We start from the raw sequence: 17,414 nt of genomic DNA, 5'->3' as shown, positions 1-17,414 counted from the left end.
CACATGTGATTTGGATCTCTGCTTTTTTCCCCCAAAGACAAAAACACCTGCTGGTGGGGAGGATTCCAAGTGGGGTCATTGTGTGGGGAGGTTTAAAAAAAAACACATGCCTTTCTATTTTTCCAGCACAAATTCAGCCTGCCCCCTCAGGAGCTGATACTCTCTTCATTGAGAAGTGGGAGTGGGGAAAGAAACACACAGGTCATATATGGTGGTAATATGCCTTTTAAAAACTGAACCAATCTACAAATGGAACTATAGTCATCCGACTAAAGCTTCTGCTGTGACAAGAGGGCATATATCACACTGAAGCTGGCAATAAACAAGTATAGATTTGATTCACAATCCACCAGCTGCTTCTCAGGAGCCTTGATTTTTTCTATTTTTAATACAACAATTATCAAGGCCACCTAAGCTTTAGATGCTTTTAAAAAAATGATCAGCAGGAGCATATTTATAGTAGGACTGGTGTTGTTAAGCAACTTCCCCTGGAAAAAAAAAGGTTGGATGAAGTTATTGTCACATTTCCTTTAGCAAGGAAGGGAAATGTGGTAAGAATGGCTTCTGCATTACAAATCCATATACTTCCTAATTAATAAAGAAGCTTTCTCCCCTTACACATAGCACTGCATCCCAAAGTACTGAGATCATATACAAAAAGGGATAGCATAACCACACTGGTCTCAGGAGAGGGGCATTGTGGCTTTTTAAAGTACTTTGCCCATTAACAATGCTATATAATTGATAATAATGATAACAGCAACAGCTCCACACTGATGCCAAAATATGGCCACTTCTTGTGGCAGGCAGGGGAGATACTCTAGTTCAACAGCTCTGAACAGCAATTTATCAGTTCAGAGTAGATTTGCTTTGGATCTGGATGTAAGCCTATCTTAAAGGCCCAAACTACATATTACTCTTTTTTAAAGCAATTCAGGTTTCTTTTCCCCAGACCCAATTCATTTTCCCTTCATCTACAAAGCAATTCAGAGAACAGCTGCTTAAAGCACTGCAGAGGCTCAATTTGGCTCAGGATTGTGGCACATGGGAAGAGAGGGGTTCTGCCTTCCCTCTCATGTCATTTTCCTGAAGAATTTAGTTGCAAACAAAAGGGTCAGAAGTGAGTCCTTCCCATATACTTCCCTATACTTCCCATAGCACTGGAACATTTAGGTCAGCACTGACTCAGGGCCGTTGCCATGATCTTTGTTGTTTTCTTATACAACCTATGGGTGTTTCCTGAATATGGAGAGTGGATCATTTGATTCATTCGTCACAAGCAGTTGGCTCCTAGTATTACCTGCCACCAAAAACCATCCCAATGTGGCAAACAAGTCATGTATCCAAGACAGCCTATTTTTTCATGGTAGGACTTCTGTGTCTTTATCAGTTGTGGAACAACCAAAATTTAGCAGAAGCAGCTTTTCTCAGAAAACAGATGGAATAACTGGAAAAGCTTCACCTGTTAAATTTATCTTGCCTTGCAACAAAACCCTGTCAGACAAAAAATGCTTGCAATTTTATGGAGCTGAAATGCCAGAAGAGTGAAGAAAACATGAGCATCTAGAAGCAGAGCAGTTGTGTAAACTGAACCACAGAGAACATTACACACACATGATTCTCTCAGCACTGTTCTAAATGGATGCCCTTACAGGCATTAGAAGTATCAAGCCCAAACAAATAGGTATCTTACAGGGCAATCCTGAGTACAGTTACACCCTTCTAAGTCCATTAAAATCAATGGAGTCCTGCTTGAATGAAAACTAGGTATCCATCTCTATTATCCATGCATGAATTATCTTATACATATACCCGAGGCAAAAAAAAATCCATTGTACTGACTACACACACATTATAGCATGCATCCTTTTTCAGCAAGGAAATTAATTTCCATGCCAAAACTGTAAGGTGCAAGGCAGCCTTGAACACTTCTGTCAGATACTACTCCCATGTTTCCAAGCTGTTCTCCACAGTCATGAGAGTTAGGAACTTGCCAATTTAAAATGAAAGCTGCAATTTCAAGATGCCAAATTTTGTGCCAGAAAATAGATTCTTTGCTTTTGAGATGAATATGACAGCCCTGATTGTATGTCAGCCGAATGAGATACTTTATATAGTAGATTTTATTCTTGGCAAATGTATAATCTACCCACTCATCCGTATATCACACAATAAAATAAGCAAGGAATAATCAATAAGTTCATTTTTCCGTTATCAATGCATGTTATATGCAATATTGCCTTTCATTTTGAGCCATCTCTCTTCTTACTTTGTTCATACAACTGAGTATTATTCTGCATTTCATTTCTAATTGCTGTTGTTCAGGGAAGATACTGAACTATACCCACTTATAAAGAAGACACTTTATTCCAGGCACAATGGGATAAATCAAGTTCCTTCCTAGGAAAGCCCAAACTAGGACAAGGAAATATTTGCAGTAATAATTTATAAAGGAATGAAGTTAGCCATTTTGAGCAGCTCGGATATCTCTAAAGAAACATACAGGTGGACATTTAGAAAAGAAGCATCCTCAGAGGTTATACGCTGATCAATTGCTTACAGACTGTGTAAGATGAAAGAACAAGGTAGATGTTATGGTTGCGCGTGTATTGGAAATGAGTTATGCCAAATTCCTGCACATATAAAGTGCAGCATAACTTGGCCACAGGGGGACGACGGACCTTTCTCATGGCTATGCTTTTGCCTCCAAAAGTCATGTCGGGAGGAATAGGGAGAAACAGTTTGGGCCACAAAAACATGGATAGGGAAAAATTCAGCACCTGCTCCCATCCAGCCCAATATTGCGTAGACCTGATTTACAGAAATCTGACACAATCTGCATTATATGATTTGTGCCACCACAGTGGCTCATTTGCCCCCAACACTGCTAGTTGCAATCTTTTGGAACCTTGGAGCGTGTAGCAGATTTTAATTTTCCTGGAGCAGCTTATACAGATCCTCCCCACTAAGGGGCGTAATTGGGTTGCTATCACCCAGGAAACTTAGCAGCTGCACTGCAGCTGATAGAATCCTATGTAACTGAATGTGTTACAGAAATCTTTGGCGAGAGAAAGAGATGCAATATGCAACAAAGAGAACAAGAGAGAACCACAGGAGGAAATTAATGAAAGTTAACAATATCTGTTTCTACAAGTGGGCTGTCCACCTGACAGAGAGGAAAGGGTAGGAGAAGTATCGTCTCGTGGTGCTAGAAACCTTCCAGCCTTGCAGGAAAATAGCAAAAGGCTGGAACCACCTCCTCCCAAACCCTAAGAATGCCTGGGAGACGATTGTGCATGTGCTCCTCTCAGGCTGCTGGGAAGCATCTCTGGCAGGAAAGGGCAATGTGCAGGTGCTAGTCCTCAACCTGTGGGGGGATTGTGATGGCTGAGAGGGAAGCAAGCAGTTCATGTCTGACTCAGCTGCTACATTCGCCAACTCTGGGCTGCTGCTGCATCTGACAGCTCTCATACTGCAGCACTGGCCTCCCCAAGATCCTCCACCCACCAGATTATGCCTGCTCAGTTCCCCCTCACTCATTCTCCTAAACTTGTCTCAGAGTCATAGGGAAACTGAAGCACCCTACAGTGTCAGAAGCAACTGGGGTGGAGTGGGGAGCACTGGACTCAGAAGCAATGTTCTCTTTCATTGAGTTCTCTCTGAGCCTAGGTCCCAGCCCCTGTAGTTATTTTTGCCTTTCCTTTGTCCCCCAAGTAACTACTGAAGGGAAAGAAAGCTTCCTCTGAGACCAATCCATTTTTTTCTTATCATTTGTTGTAAGGGAAAGAAATGGAGGAATGCATGGAGGAATAAAAAGTGTTCCTCCCTGTTCCTGAAATTCCTTGCCGATTCCTCCATATTTCCACTGCAGCAGCTTGGCGGAAGTGCCCATCTTCAGGCAAGACAGAAAACAGCATATACATAAACTAATTCCCCAACCACCAGTTTCCAAAATCCAGAGACTAAAGCCACAACCTGAGGCCAAGCAGAACCTCATCTAGAGGGGAGGGGGGGGAAGCAATTATGCTAAAATTGATTCATCAGCTGTATACGATACTAAAAGTTGAGATCTGGAGTCCCAGAAATATTCAGCATAAACTCTAAATCTTTGGCTAGGAGGTCCAGTACTTTAAGGGGTATACAGAGGCAGGCCACCAGAGGCTTCATCATTATAGTACCTTCTTGGAGAAGATTATGAAGCTTGAATCTGAGAGATAAAAGATAAGTGGAATTACATATTCTAGGGCATTTCTGTACTATTACACTCATTGTAGATCACTGCTGGTTGAAACATCTGTAACACTCACTTGATTTGCTTTTTCTACACTGTTCTATACATTCTTCCTGTATTTACTCAGTGTCTTCCACAACAAAATCCCATGGAAATCTGTGTAGAAATGATGTAGCCCAGAATTATGTTGCCATGGATTGAACATTAAAAGGGGGGGGGGGATGTTTCCACTTATATTTTCCTCACTACAAAAATAATATTTGCATGTATATTCTGCAACCTTCGTTCTCTTTGCACAATTCAAAACAAGACATTTGCAATGGCTCTGAGGATTTTTTTTTGTCCTTGTTTGAACAGATGCTGTACAAATGCCCAAATTCAGCCACAATAGCCATTATACTCAACCATTTTTTTTTAAAAAGGCATGATTGCACATTGTGAGGCAGTACGTTTGTACTTGTCATTATTTTCCACAGTTGCCCAAATGTAGCCAAAACACTCACTATGATGTGAAATAAATATAAAGAAGAGAATTCGACATCTGAACAATTCTCAGAGTTTTTTCAAAAATTACACAGGAATATAGATGGCAAGCCTACCCAAAAGACCCCCATAGCCATGAAACCCTGAGTCAGGGAACACTATCAGAGCTGTGCCAAGATGTGTGACGTGAAGACACATAGTAGAGACTGGTTGTTTCTAACTAGTTGGGCTCCCTTAAAATAATTCATATACACTAGTCAGGGGTTTTTTTCTGGGAAAAGAGGTGGTGGAACTCTTAAGAGGGAAATGAGTAAGAAACACACAAGATTCTTTGAAATAATATTATTTTCAAACACTATTGCTGAGTATTTTCAAGAGGTGCCGGAACTCCGTTCCACCATGTTCCCTCTGAAAAAAAGCCCTGACACTAGTACTCAAGCAGTTGGGAGGGGGAATTAGGGTGGAACAGAGTTTCAGCAACATATATGTGAACAGATTGTCAAGCAGGCCAGGGAGGAAAGAAGGTGCCAGCTGAAGACTTTCTGGCCTGTGGCAGCCGAGGGCAGGGTAAAATAACCACTGAACTCTGTTGTCAGGGCTAATTTCCTTTCTAGCAAGTGAGCAAATTAGACAGAAGATGCTGAGACTGTGCTAAATAATAAAATGATTTCAACGTTGTTTCAAAAGCAGCACACCGAACAAAGCTGAACAAATTATTTTAAAACCCTGCTCACCTTGTCAAACTTATGCACTATTGTTTGAAAGCCATTTGAAGCCCTTCCGGCTGCTAATTCTTATCTACATCATTTTCCTTCTTTGTCTTTGCCCTTACTGTCTTGGCTTCATTTGTCCATATTACCATTGATTCTAACTGGCTTTCGTGACCCACATTATTTTGTTCTTGGATATCTATCACAACACTGAATGAGACATAGCATTGTCACATCAATGATAAACTCTTAAGCTTTGCCACAGTCAGTATGGAAGTATGGGAAAATGAGACCAACAACAATGAAGAAAAGGAAATAACACAGCACAGAGAAGAAACATACTGAAGCAATGGGAATGCATTTATAATTATTGCTGAAAATCACTGAAAAACAGAAGACACTTTACATGAAAATAGATGCCGAGCAGTAGTTTCTATTTAGCTCTGACAGAATTTCTATTCAGCTCTCATGGGCATATTAAAAGCAGATATCCATATTGATGTCTATGATGTAAGCTCCACTCACTCTCCCACTGTGAAGCAGATCTTCCCTCCAAAAAAGACAAAATTTCTTGCTGTGGCTGGGCAGCCTCTGGTAGCCCAGCTGTGGCTGGGCAGACTCTAGGTATAATTTAAAAGACTTTTTGTCCCACACTTTAAAACATATATATTTATGGTTTATATCCCAGCCCAAAAATTTGGTAGGGAAGAAGCAAGAGCCCATGTCCTCTTTAAAAGAAATGGCACTAGAGGCTGAGTAAAGTTCAGAAATGAAACAGCAGGTTTATTAAACAGGCAGGGTTGGTATATAGGTAGGCAGGGAAAGAAAAGCTGAGGTAAATTTTGATTGTAGAACAGATTACTTCACAATCATTAGGCACAATAATCTTCTTAAATCTTAGTTTCAGTAGTTACAGATCTTAAAAGTGAGAGGCTGGTAGTTTCAGACTCAGGTTACTCTAAAAAGGTTCCTTTATAGATTTCACTTTACAGCTTAGATGTTCTGACTTCAATACAGCACTCTTTTCCCTTTACACTAGACCTAGGGTCCTCCTCAGAGCCAAAACTCCCTTTTTAGACACTGAGAAGGAATTATTCTTCTCCAAAAGACATAACCCTGATCACTTGGCTGAAAGGGAGTCTCCTTTCACTACCTATGTCCTCTGCCAACAACATATTCCCTGTTCTAACTTGTCTGTGTAAACTAGTGCTAGCTTTCCCACTTTAGTTTCTTAACTAAAAGTTTTCCATAAACCTAAAGCTGTCCCACTTAGGGCAAACGTTTCCTTTTTCCTCGCATAGAGTCTGACCCTACTGGTCAGACTCCAAACTTCAACTACTCCAACAATTCTATCAGCACTAACTGTTACCTTCTTACTGGCCAATCACAGAGAAGGGGGCAGCCCGTCAATCACTCTCTCTTCAGGCTGTATTTTAACCCTTTCCCTTCCACTCTCTGAGTGCTGCACTTAGTAAACGTTTCATTTAAAAGCCCATTCTATCACAATGCCATCTCAGAATCAAGTCATATACATTAAATTAATACTACACCATCTAGAAACAAGTTCACATGCAACTGTACAAATTCCGGCATCAAATGTTTCTGCACTATATTCTGCTTGGCTGATCCAGAATAGCTGTGTGCCTGGAGTATCTCATGCTAGAGGGTTATTTCCAGAGGAAATACTGCTACTACAAAGTATTAATTACCAACATGGTATTTTTTAAAATTTTACTTCACTTGTACCCTGCTTTTCTCTCCAGTGGGGATGCAGAGCTGCTTATACCATTCTCCTCTCCTTTTTTTTTTTGCTTCACAACTAACCCTGTGAGATGGACGAGGCTGAGAGTTTGTGACTGGCTCAAGATCATCTAGTGAGTTTCCATAGAACAGTGGGGAATCGAACCTGGGTCAGCCAGATCCTTGTCCCTCTCTCTAGCCACTATACTACATTGACTCTGCAACGTTAACATTACACTACAACATTAACTCACTACACTTACAGTGCAATCTCAAGCAAAGTTACTCCAGCTTTCAGCTTTCTCAGCTAGACCTCATTATAACACATTTGTACATCATAATTTGAAGAAAATCCCAGGAATCTTGGTCTCCTGCATTCCCATATCTCCTGCCCCTCTAATCTGCCAATATAGGCACAAAGAAATGGAAAAAAGGAAATTACTCCATTCTTCAAGGCTTGAGAAGGGAACCACAGCTATTACACATCTTACAGATTGCACTAGCTGGCTGTGATGATTGATCTGCTGAGTCAGTGGTCTGGTGACTCGCAGCAGACCAATGGCTGAATGCCAACAGAGTATATAAATTCCTTCTCAGTTGTGTTGCCTGAGCAACATGTCCTGTGACCTGATCAGACAGATAGCACTATCTGAACACAATTCAGCTTACTTATACACTTTGACTCACATTCCCTACACTCTGCCAGTATTGGTCCTTCATTTTCTGTCTTCCTCCTACTCTCCTGCATAACCATCTAGATCTGATCAGTGACTGCCACACACACATGCCTCGTCAACTGCATATGATATACCATTCTGCTTGATTCTCCAAGTGTAACTTCTGAACTTCACCTTCATACTGGCGAGGTCTTGCAACCTTGTTTTTCTTTACTACTACTAATAATAATAACATTTGATTTATATACTGCCCTTCAGGACAACTTAATGCCCACTCAGAGCAGTTTACAAAGTATGCCATTATTATCCCCACAACAAAACACCCTGTGAAGTGGGTGGGTCTGAGAGAGCTCCCGGAGAACTGTGACTAGCCCAAGGTCACCCAGCTGGCTTCAAGTGGAGGAGTGGGGAATCAAACCCAGCTCTCCAGATTAGAGTCCCGTGCTCATAACCACTACACCAAACTATCCACCTGTAGTAGTTGCTCTGGTCTTATAAGTACCCCAAGTGGCTTCATCCAGATCATACTTAGTCTCAATCCTATCATTCAAGTGTAACCACTCTGATCATTTCCATTCTCCCCTCCCATCAATCCAAAAAGTGCTACTGCCTGCTGATGAGCCTGCTTCTGTCACGCCAGAGGGGCTCTTCCCATTTCCTGGATCGCCATAGCAACTGGCCATTTCCCATTCACTGTCTCCACAGTTACCTTCCTATGTTCATTCATGCTGGTTACCTTGGCAACCAGACTCATCTCATTGATACAATCTGCCATCTCTGAATTGGTCTGTGTTCGTATATGTGGTGTGCATGCGCACATGTGTGTGCGTGTGTCCATCTGCATCCTAAGAGAAAAGCAATGGGAGACCAATGGGAAATATATTACTGGTAGTAATCTTAATATGCTTCTGAGGATGCATATCTCACGGCAAGCTCAACAAATTGCTACAGTTAATATATTTTTGAGAAACTCAATAAAGTGTTCTCCCCTCGTAGTGGACCAAAATGCAGAAGAGACACTAACAATAGGAAGCACACTCTCAAACTACTGATTTCTAGCACACTCTGAAACTGCTGGTTTCTAATGGTCACATAGGAAAGTTGTGCACCCGGATGTGTGTTATTAGAATTTTTGTTTGGCAAGTCAGGTCTTGGTTCTGTGTGCTTATGCTGTGTGTAAAGTGAGGACTGCTGCAATGAGGATCAAAATCTATAGTGCAACTGCTTTGTGGAATGACCTCCCTGAGGAAATCTGTTCTTCTATGTCAGCCTTCCAGAGACAGTATAATCTCACCTGTTCCAAACAAAAAAATAAAACATGTTCCTTTTAGCCACTGAATTTTAATGAGATCCTGCTGGTGCTGCTGTTAATACAGATGCTGAGGCTTTTATTTTGCTGGGTTGTGGTTTTTATTGTTTGGCTGCATCTACATGGCAACGACTTTTCATGTTCTTTCTATTTCTGATGCAAATGCAGAGGCAATTCATAGCAGCAATGGAGCATCTATGTGGCAGTTTCCACTTTTTCCTTGCCCCAGGCTCCTGTAGCAGCCACTCCCCCTACTACCGACAGAGGGCCTGAGGACCCTGTTTAAAAAACTGGTAGTTGGCATACCACTGTAGCTTTAAGCTACAGCACTGTACCAATTACCAATTTTTAGCTATAGCATTATGTCAATTACCTTTTTTAAAGCCATTCAGTGGGAGTAGGGAGTGATTACCACAGGGAAGGAAAATGGCATTCATGTGGGCAGGACCTACAAAGATGTGTACTTTCCAGTCCACACAGTGTGCAAAGGCATTTTGACTATGATATTTTCCAAAAGATTGTACCAAACCAAGTTTGGGAAAGATTGCAGCAAATCAGGTAGGGGGTACACAGAAAGTAGACAATAAGGGGAAGACATAGTATGGATGGATGGTCCAGAAAAATCCATTACAGGTGAGACACAAAGCCAGAGCCAAACCTCTGTGAGGATGCATCTTTTATTATAAGCCACTGTGAACTTTGGAGAAGCAGATACAAACGTTTTAAAAGAATGGCACAGTTATCTTGGGATCACATTCTATTTCTCTTCCACAAATGCTTGAATACATGTTCTCATTCATGTTTGAATGCTTGAATACATGTGCCAATTTGGCTCCCTGTGGAGCGCTGGAGAGCTCCCAGACGGCACGTGGCCTGAGCGATGACATCACTTCCCAGAAGTGACATCATCGCAGAAGGACATCAAAAAAGTAGATGCCAGGCCTCCAACCCCCCATCCGGGAAGGGGGGGAGGGGGACCTGGCAACCCTTTTTAATCAACAGCCCAAAGAGCAGGTGGATGTAAATGTCCAATACAGTGGGCCGTCAGACACATCTTCAACCACAACTTTTAACATGAAACTGAGGGTGCAACTAGATGAAACATCAGAGATCTATAATTAGTTGAGGGGTAGTTAACTCTTCATGTTGTTTCCCTAATACAGGCTCACCTAAGCTTCTATTAGCCCCAGTAGGGAAACAAGAAAGGTACAATATCAATGAGTCTCTCTTTTCCCTTGCAAAGCTAATAACAGACTGTGAGAGGGAGAGGATTCCTATCTTCAGTTATTAGGATGGATTAACCCATCTTACCTCAGAACAAAATTGGTGTGCTCTGTGGTTGTTTTTTAATCTTAAAAAAATACATTAGGAGATCTGATCAAATATCATCATTTGATCTAATTGCCATTATATTGTCAAATTTTTTAATCTACAGTTCAAGCTTTCTCCCTCTTAATTTCTTTCATTCTCTCTCTCCTTGATATCTTTTCCCCCTTATCCTTCTGGTGTTGCCTATCTTAGGTTGTGGTGGGACCCAACTGTTAACAGCAGGGATCCTCAACCCCTTTCAGCTTTGGAGCACAATTGGATTTCTGACACAGCGTGGCACAACCACAAAAGGGCTACCATGGAAGGCGAAGCCAAACAAAAAATGGTTGCCACAGGAAGCACAGCCATACATACACACTCAGAGAAAGTCCAAATGCAGGGAAGAAAGGGGTTATTTTTAAAATACATGGGGAAAGAGGAGTGAGAGACAGACTAAAACCAACACTGTGGTGTCACTTTCTGCCAAAGCAATGTTATTTTAATCTGCACAGCCAATCAGATCTTCAATGGCCAGTTAAAGGCCATACTATGCAAAAACCCTACCTGGTCCAACTCACTTTCTGAAAACACTTGGTGGACACCAGGTGAGGTGTCAGCAGGTGCCATGGTGTCCATGGGCCCTACATTGGGGACCCCTGGTCTACAGCATGCTACCTACTACTTCCTACTAATTAGTGTTCACCTTACCCAGCTACAAATCCAGCTTCAATGCTGTAACCCAAGAAGAACTTTAGCAGCCAGTAAACCTTCCTCAGAATCCCAGAATGGGGCACTTATGTATGGAGATAAGGCATGACGATATCTCAGTGTAACAATGATTGCATGAATAAATTCTAGTGAAACAATTCAACAAACTTTTAAAAATAGACACATCATGGTTGCCTCTATTGCTGCCTTTTCTAGTGGAAGCAAATATAAGTTTATCAACATATATTAAACTAGTTTAAGAGATGATTCTATAACTTAGCATGTAAGAATAGAAAAGGATAAAACAAAGATTTATTTGTATTGATGTGTTAAAGTTTGTATTTTGTGATTTCTAAAAAAAAGTCAGGTTATTTTTAAACTGTAACTGGAGCAGTGCTTTTTGCTATTAAAAAAAAAGTGCTGGTACGGCATGTCAGCACATACCACCAGAAAAACAGCCCTGATTTAGCCATGATATATTGGTATGTATTTTCTTTCTTTGGCCTGATCAGCAAGGGAGGACTATACGCAGCAGCAAGTTTCTACAAGGGTAGCTGCTGGGGATCCCAATGTGCTTGTAGATATGCACGCAATGCTTCTCTGGGTACCACTGAACTTGCCCGGAAGTGTCTTTTTATGCACTGCTCCTCCATTAGTTGTCACAAGCAATGGCAGGCAGGCATTGGCCAGGTAACAGTTTTAGACTAGGCCCACTCTGGAAGCCATGAAAGGAACTGTAATTCCTAAACCAGCTTCAGAATATTAAGTAATATCATTAATGAAACCCAAATGCAAAACAACTTGACAGATATGGCAAACAAGAACTGAAAAAGGAAAGCCACATGATTCATTTACATAGAGCTGATAAGCTCATTTGGTTCAGCTGCTTGCTGAATTGTGTGGGTCTTTAGCCATGCAGATGACTGGCCAGGTTAAGGGCTGTGGTTCACTCTACATGTAACAGAAAGTATTGGCAGAACAAGTTGTACTGTTAAGTAGAAGATTCTAGAGTTTTCTAAATCTTTTAGAGGCACTGCCCCATTTTTGTGTGCTTTAGCTTCAGTTCTGAAGTTGTTTCTAATTCTACAAAAATGTATGTCACAATGAAAAAGAACATGATGAAATAGACTAGCCCACTAGAGCTTATGTCCTAATAAACCTGTTGCCAGCAGCAGGTGGGGAAATTCCTGGAGATTTTGGAGGAGGAGCCTGGAGAAGGTGGAGTTTGGGAGGAGAGAAACCTTAGTATGGTATAATGCCATAGGTTCCACCCTCCTAAGCAGCCATTTTCTCCAAGGGAACTGTTCTCTATGGCCTGGAGATCAGTTGTAATCCTGGGAGATCTGCAGCCACCACCTGGAGGCTGGCAACCCTATTAATCATTAAGATGTCACAAGACACTTTTGCTATTCCTAAACAAATAATTATTAGAGATTATTAGTACCTGCACATTTTATTAAATAGAAGAGAATATGGCTAGATCAGATTGAAGAAGGGAAATATAGCCAGCTATGCTCAACTAATATAGTTTCTGGATCCCACCCCCATTCATTTGAATCTTGAAACAGTAAAACAAGAATAAGGGATACCAGAAACACCAGATGATGAGAAAGACAGCAATCAGAAGCAAAAACAGAGGCCCAACAGTTAGACAGAGTGTTATATTATAAACAGTGTATACACTCATCAACATGAAGGTGGTTTAACAGCGTAAGTTAGTAGGCAGGCCTTTCATCTGTCAGCTTCAGCTATGATGCTGATGGTTGATATAAAGCAAATTCTAGGATTGTTCTAGGATTGTTTTTCCCATGACAGAAGACTCCTTAAGTTGAGCCATAGAGAAGTTTGCACCACAGTCACCATCTCTACAGCCTATTGACCATCTTTGTTTAAAATAGAGAAGTTGCCTCCTGAGTGTTACAGACATACTGAGCACTATCTGTGACTCGCACTAGAAGGAACAACAATGACTGAATTAATTTTCACTCTTGGAATTTTTTTTGGAAAAAATGTACTACTATTTTATTGTTGAGTTCTTTGCTGTACTATTTGTCATGGATCTATAAACTGATCTTAGCCAATATTTCAGAAAAGCTTGATTGATGGAAGGCTAATCCACTCAGGCTTTACATTGAATAAGCAACACAGAAAGCACTTGTGGAAGTACCATGAAGTGGTTTGATTGTATTCATATAATTCTCTAAATTATGCTGGTTTTTGTGGGGTTCCCAATGTGCTGACACAGGACAATGATCTTGCAGAATTTTAGCAACATTGCCTCTTCTATTATCCTGTAGCATCTATCTGCACACTCTTACTTGAAAGACAACTACGCTTAATATAGAGTTTTGACACATACTCTGCAATATGACACAGACAAATGGGCATGTGTATACACTCACACTGACAGGCACACACAGACATGCATCTAGGCATACACAGGATGTGGACCCTCAAGACACACATGTGCACATATGTACTCTTGGGAGGAATGTTCTCCTAGAAGAACAGCAAGATATGCAAACAATAGGCATTATGGAGCATAGTGGGGCACCTGAGCAGACATGCCTACTGATGGGCAGAAAAAAAGAACGCATGAGCAGAGTATATGGTACATGCACATACATGCATATAAGTGCAGCCACGCATTGAGCTCTAGCTGTGAAGGAACTGCTTCTACCAAAATCCAGTAGTCTTGCACATCCTGGCTCCCTTCCTGCCTTTTAACCATTCAGGATGTGCTGGTGGAGGCTCCATTGGCATTCAAGGCACGTCTGGAAAGCTCCTTTAAGTAATAGTGCTGGGAGGACTCCCTAATCAAGAAGCAAATACTGCCTGGCATACTAATGAACTGTGTTCTGCTAGGAATGAAACAGGCAAAAAGTGGCAGCAATTTTGAACCTATAAGTACGTGAAGAAACTTTCTATAGCCAGGGAGTTTTGAACATGGGAGCGGGGGGAGGCAGTATTCAAATGTGCAATCCCTAGACAATCCTGAATTGGTACATTCCTAGAACAGCTGTACCTCTTGCACTTTCTGGACTGGTAGGGCAAATTTTGGGGTTCAAAATGTTTTGTACCACCAAAGCTGAGCCCTAGGATATGTGAAGGAATGCGCTTGCACCTCCTAGCATGTTCTCTTTAAAAGCACATGATTTAATCTAGAATTAATCTTGCAAAAAAGGAAGCACTTTTTGGGTTTCTGTGAACCAATCTGAAGATCTAAGGATTCAGAACTCTTTGCATGGTCTTTTTGGTTACTATCCACAGGATGAGAATCCATCCATGAGGGTGAAGATAAGTGGGGGTGGTAAACTGGACTTTATCAAGAAGTCTAATCCTAAACTTTTTTATTCTGCTTTTTTGCCTCAAGGAATGCATAGCCATATTTAAAATGCTGTGTTCACTTTTCTTTCGAAGCAGTACCTCAATCAACCTCTTTTAAAGCCCTCCACTACAGCCTGAGAAACCCAGAGTAGCATACAGTAAACACACCAGGAGCTACCAAAGTATCACCCATTAAACTCTAATCGATACAGAAGAAATTTAACTATTCCTTCTGTAGGGAACAGCCACAGGGACCCGAAAAAAGGTGGGAAATGTAATGAAACCAAACACTGTGCTTTGCACAACAATTACTGTGGTTTCAGTCAGAAGCTAAGGCTACAATGAAACAATGTAACACAGGACTAGTTAACAAAGAACTTTTCTACTTATATGTGAGCAGTCCAGAATGCAAGTCCACTATCCTGAGGAAAAGATCCAGTATAAGCCTGATCATTGAGCCAAGCAATTTCCATAATCACTAGAGATCTGTTTTTAAGCACCATAGTTCACAGGAACTAGTGCTTTACTGTATCTTGCCTGCTTCACCGTAACGTCTTGCATGCCACAGTGTCCTTAGTGGACTGATCAGGCTGCTCATATGAAAGCCAAAAAGCCCCGTCTGAATTACAGTTACTGACCCACAGGAATGATGCAAAGGTAATGGACAACATAAAAAAGACTCTATGAGTGCAGTTAACTGAAAGCTAGGTATCCATAAGTCTAGCTGAAATCCATAGAACTGTATCTTCTCCCTCTAGACTGTGCTCATTGTCTAGCCACAACCCTTCCCAATCCAGTGCCTGATGACAGACAAGACAATGCCCAAAACATACATATAAAAATGAATTTATTTCAGATATTCAAAATGAAAGCAACTCTACAACATGGGACTATGCCTACAATACAGAGGCCGATCAAGGGGCTGAGAAATACATTCAACTTAGAGGCAAACTACATGAGAAGCCAGACGTGTTCTTCAAGGTTCCACCAAGTTCCCTGGGCACTGTAGTCTTACAAAGAACAGCTGCTCGATGCGATTCTCTGCTGGGGGGAAGAGCGATGGGAGGCTCTCTCTCTCTTGCAAAAAGCCTTGGCTCAGGTTTTCCTCTGGATGCTCTTCTCCCCGGCGAAGAATCTCTCTCTTGCAAAAAGCCACCCTAGATTTCCTGCCTCCTGTTACATCTCACTTCCCCACGCCCTAGCTCCCAGAGGAAAACCTGAGCCAAAGCTTGTGGGACCCAGCATGCATCTCATTGAAAGAGGCATCTCCGATTTCCCAAGACTTTCTCAGGGACAAAGGGCACATGATGCTGGGGGTCTGTGTTAAGATTTGGCTGCGAAAAGCACTGGCAAAGGACAGGGTTTGACAAGAATCAGAGTTGCAGTGCTGGGTAAAGGACAGTTAACTCTCTGCTCTCTTGACATTTTCCCATTTGGAAATGCTCCCACCTCCAACTGCCCCACCCATACTGTACCTGTCTTTTTCTCCTTCTAAGGCTTAAAGCAGCAACTGGTGTGTGTGTGTGGGGGGGGGCATTTTTCAGAGACAGAACCCCTTCCCCCTTCTCCAGTACCATGCCCTCAACCAGAAGTCTGATGATTCCTTTTTGTAGCTAAATTACATATCTGGGATCGGAATACATTTGACCCTCAATAGCATGTGCTCTAAAATTGTTTCCAAGAGCTTCTATGTACTCTATAATTTTTTTGCTTCTGGGACAATATGAAAGAGGGGAAAGAGAACAGAATAGGGCAACAATTCTGGGCAAATAATCTCTGAACAGAAATTGCATTTGAATGTCAGTTCCCTAGAGGAACTATTTACAGCATCATTTGCTACTTCTATAGCACTTTTTACTGTACAAAGTGCAATATAACTGGCTTTATATATACATTGTGATTCCGTGACCTGTCCAAAGCTATCCAACAAACTGCATTCCTAAGGGCAGATTTGAACCTTAGAAACAGAGGTATCAGGTTAGGAGAAGAAACTGTGCTCCATTCAAAGTTGATGTGGGGCAACCCAATGGGAATATGATGAGGTTTCATCAGGAAACAACCAATCCCCACAATATATAAAACAGTGTAACAAGCCATCAGATGAAGAGACAACATGCCAGGATTAAAACATATAAGTTACTAGCACAGAGGCACAAAGGTACAGATGCAATAAAATATAGTGACACTAAATTGCATAGAGCTGAGACCACTCTCTCTGTTAAATAGAGGGCCTCAAATCTAAGATCATACCACAAATGAAAAGCAGGGTAAGTGTAGAGAACATACCACCAGCAACAGCATCTCTGCTTTATCAGGAAAAGTCTTTTGTTCCCATTTTGGGAAATAGTGAGCAGGTTGGGAAGCAGCAGGGAACAAGCAATGCAAACCAGAGAAGTGTGAGGACATAGCACTGCAGACAGACTGTACCTGTTACACAAAGCTCCAGAATGTCATGATCATGTGCTATCTTTAAAGCTATGGTGGCCAGGAACATTACTGTACCCTAGAGCCACATACTCACTAACTGATTAGATGAATCCTTTGGCTCAAGACATATAATGAGCAAGATTGGAGTAGAAGAAGGCAGAGCCAGAGACAAGGAACAGAGAAAATATTTTTTTCTGATATGTTCCTCCTTTCTCTTGCTGTAAGGGTGAAAACGCATGTAACATTTTAAGACCTGCAGGGGTGGAGTGGGGATTTGAAAGTGCCCCACTGCATTCTATACGAATGCACCTTTTCTGTCTTGGAAAAACTCTGAAGAATTGGTTCTGCAAATGTTCAGCATTGTTCAATTTGAACTAGGGAAAAGCCAGCCATAACAGGTATCTACCCACACCTGGATAGCCCAGGCAAGCATGATTTTGTCAGACCTTGGAAGCTAAGCAAGGTCGGCCCTGGTTAGTAATTGGACAGGAGAT

General features: G+C 41.5%; 1 protein-coding gene across 3 annotated transcripts in view; it reads right to left on the bottom strand.

Annotated features, from left to right (window-relative positions):
* Positions 1-17,414, bottom strand: part of CACNA1A (calcium voltage-gated channel subunit alpha1 A) — a 262,064-nt gene that overhangs the window by 187,462 nt on the left and 57,188 nt on the right. The window lies entirely within an intron of this gene.

The sequence above is a fragment of the Eublepharis macularius genome, chromosome 4, assembly GCF_028583425.1.
Source record: "Eublepharis macularius isolate TG4126 chromosome 4, MPM_Emac_v1.0, whole genome shotgun sequence".
NCBI lineage: Eukaryota > Metazoa > Chordata > Lepidosauria > Squamata > Eublepharidae > Eublepharis > Eublepharis macularius.
Note: the sequence above shows the minus strand (reverse complement) of the source record. Positions and strands in the feature narration are given on the sequence as shown.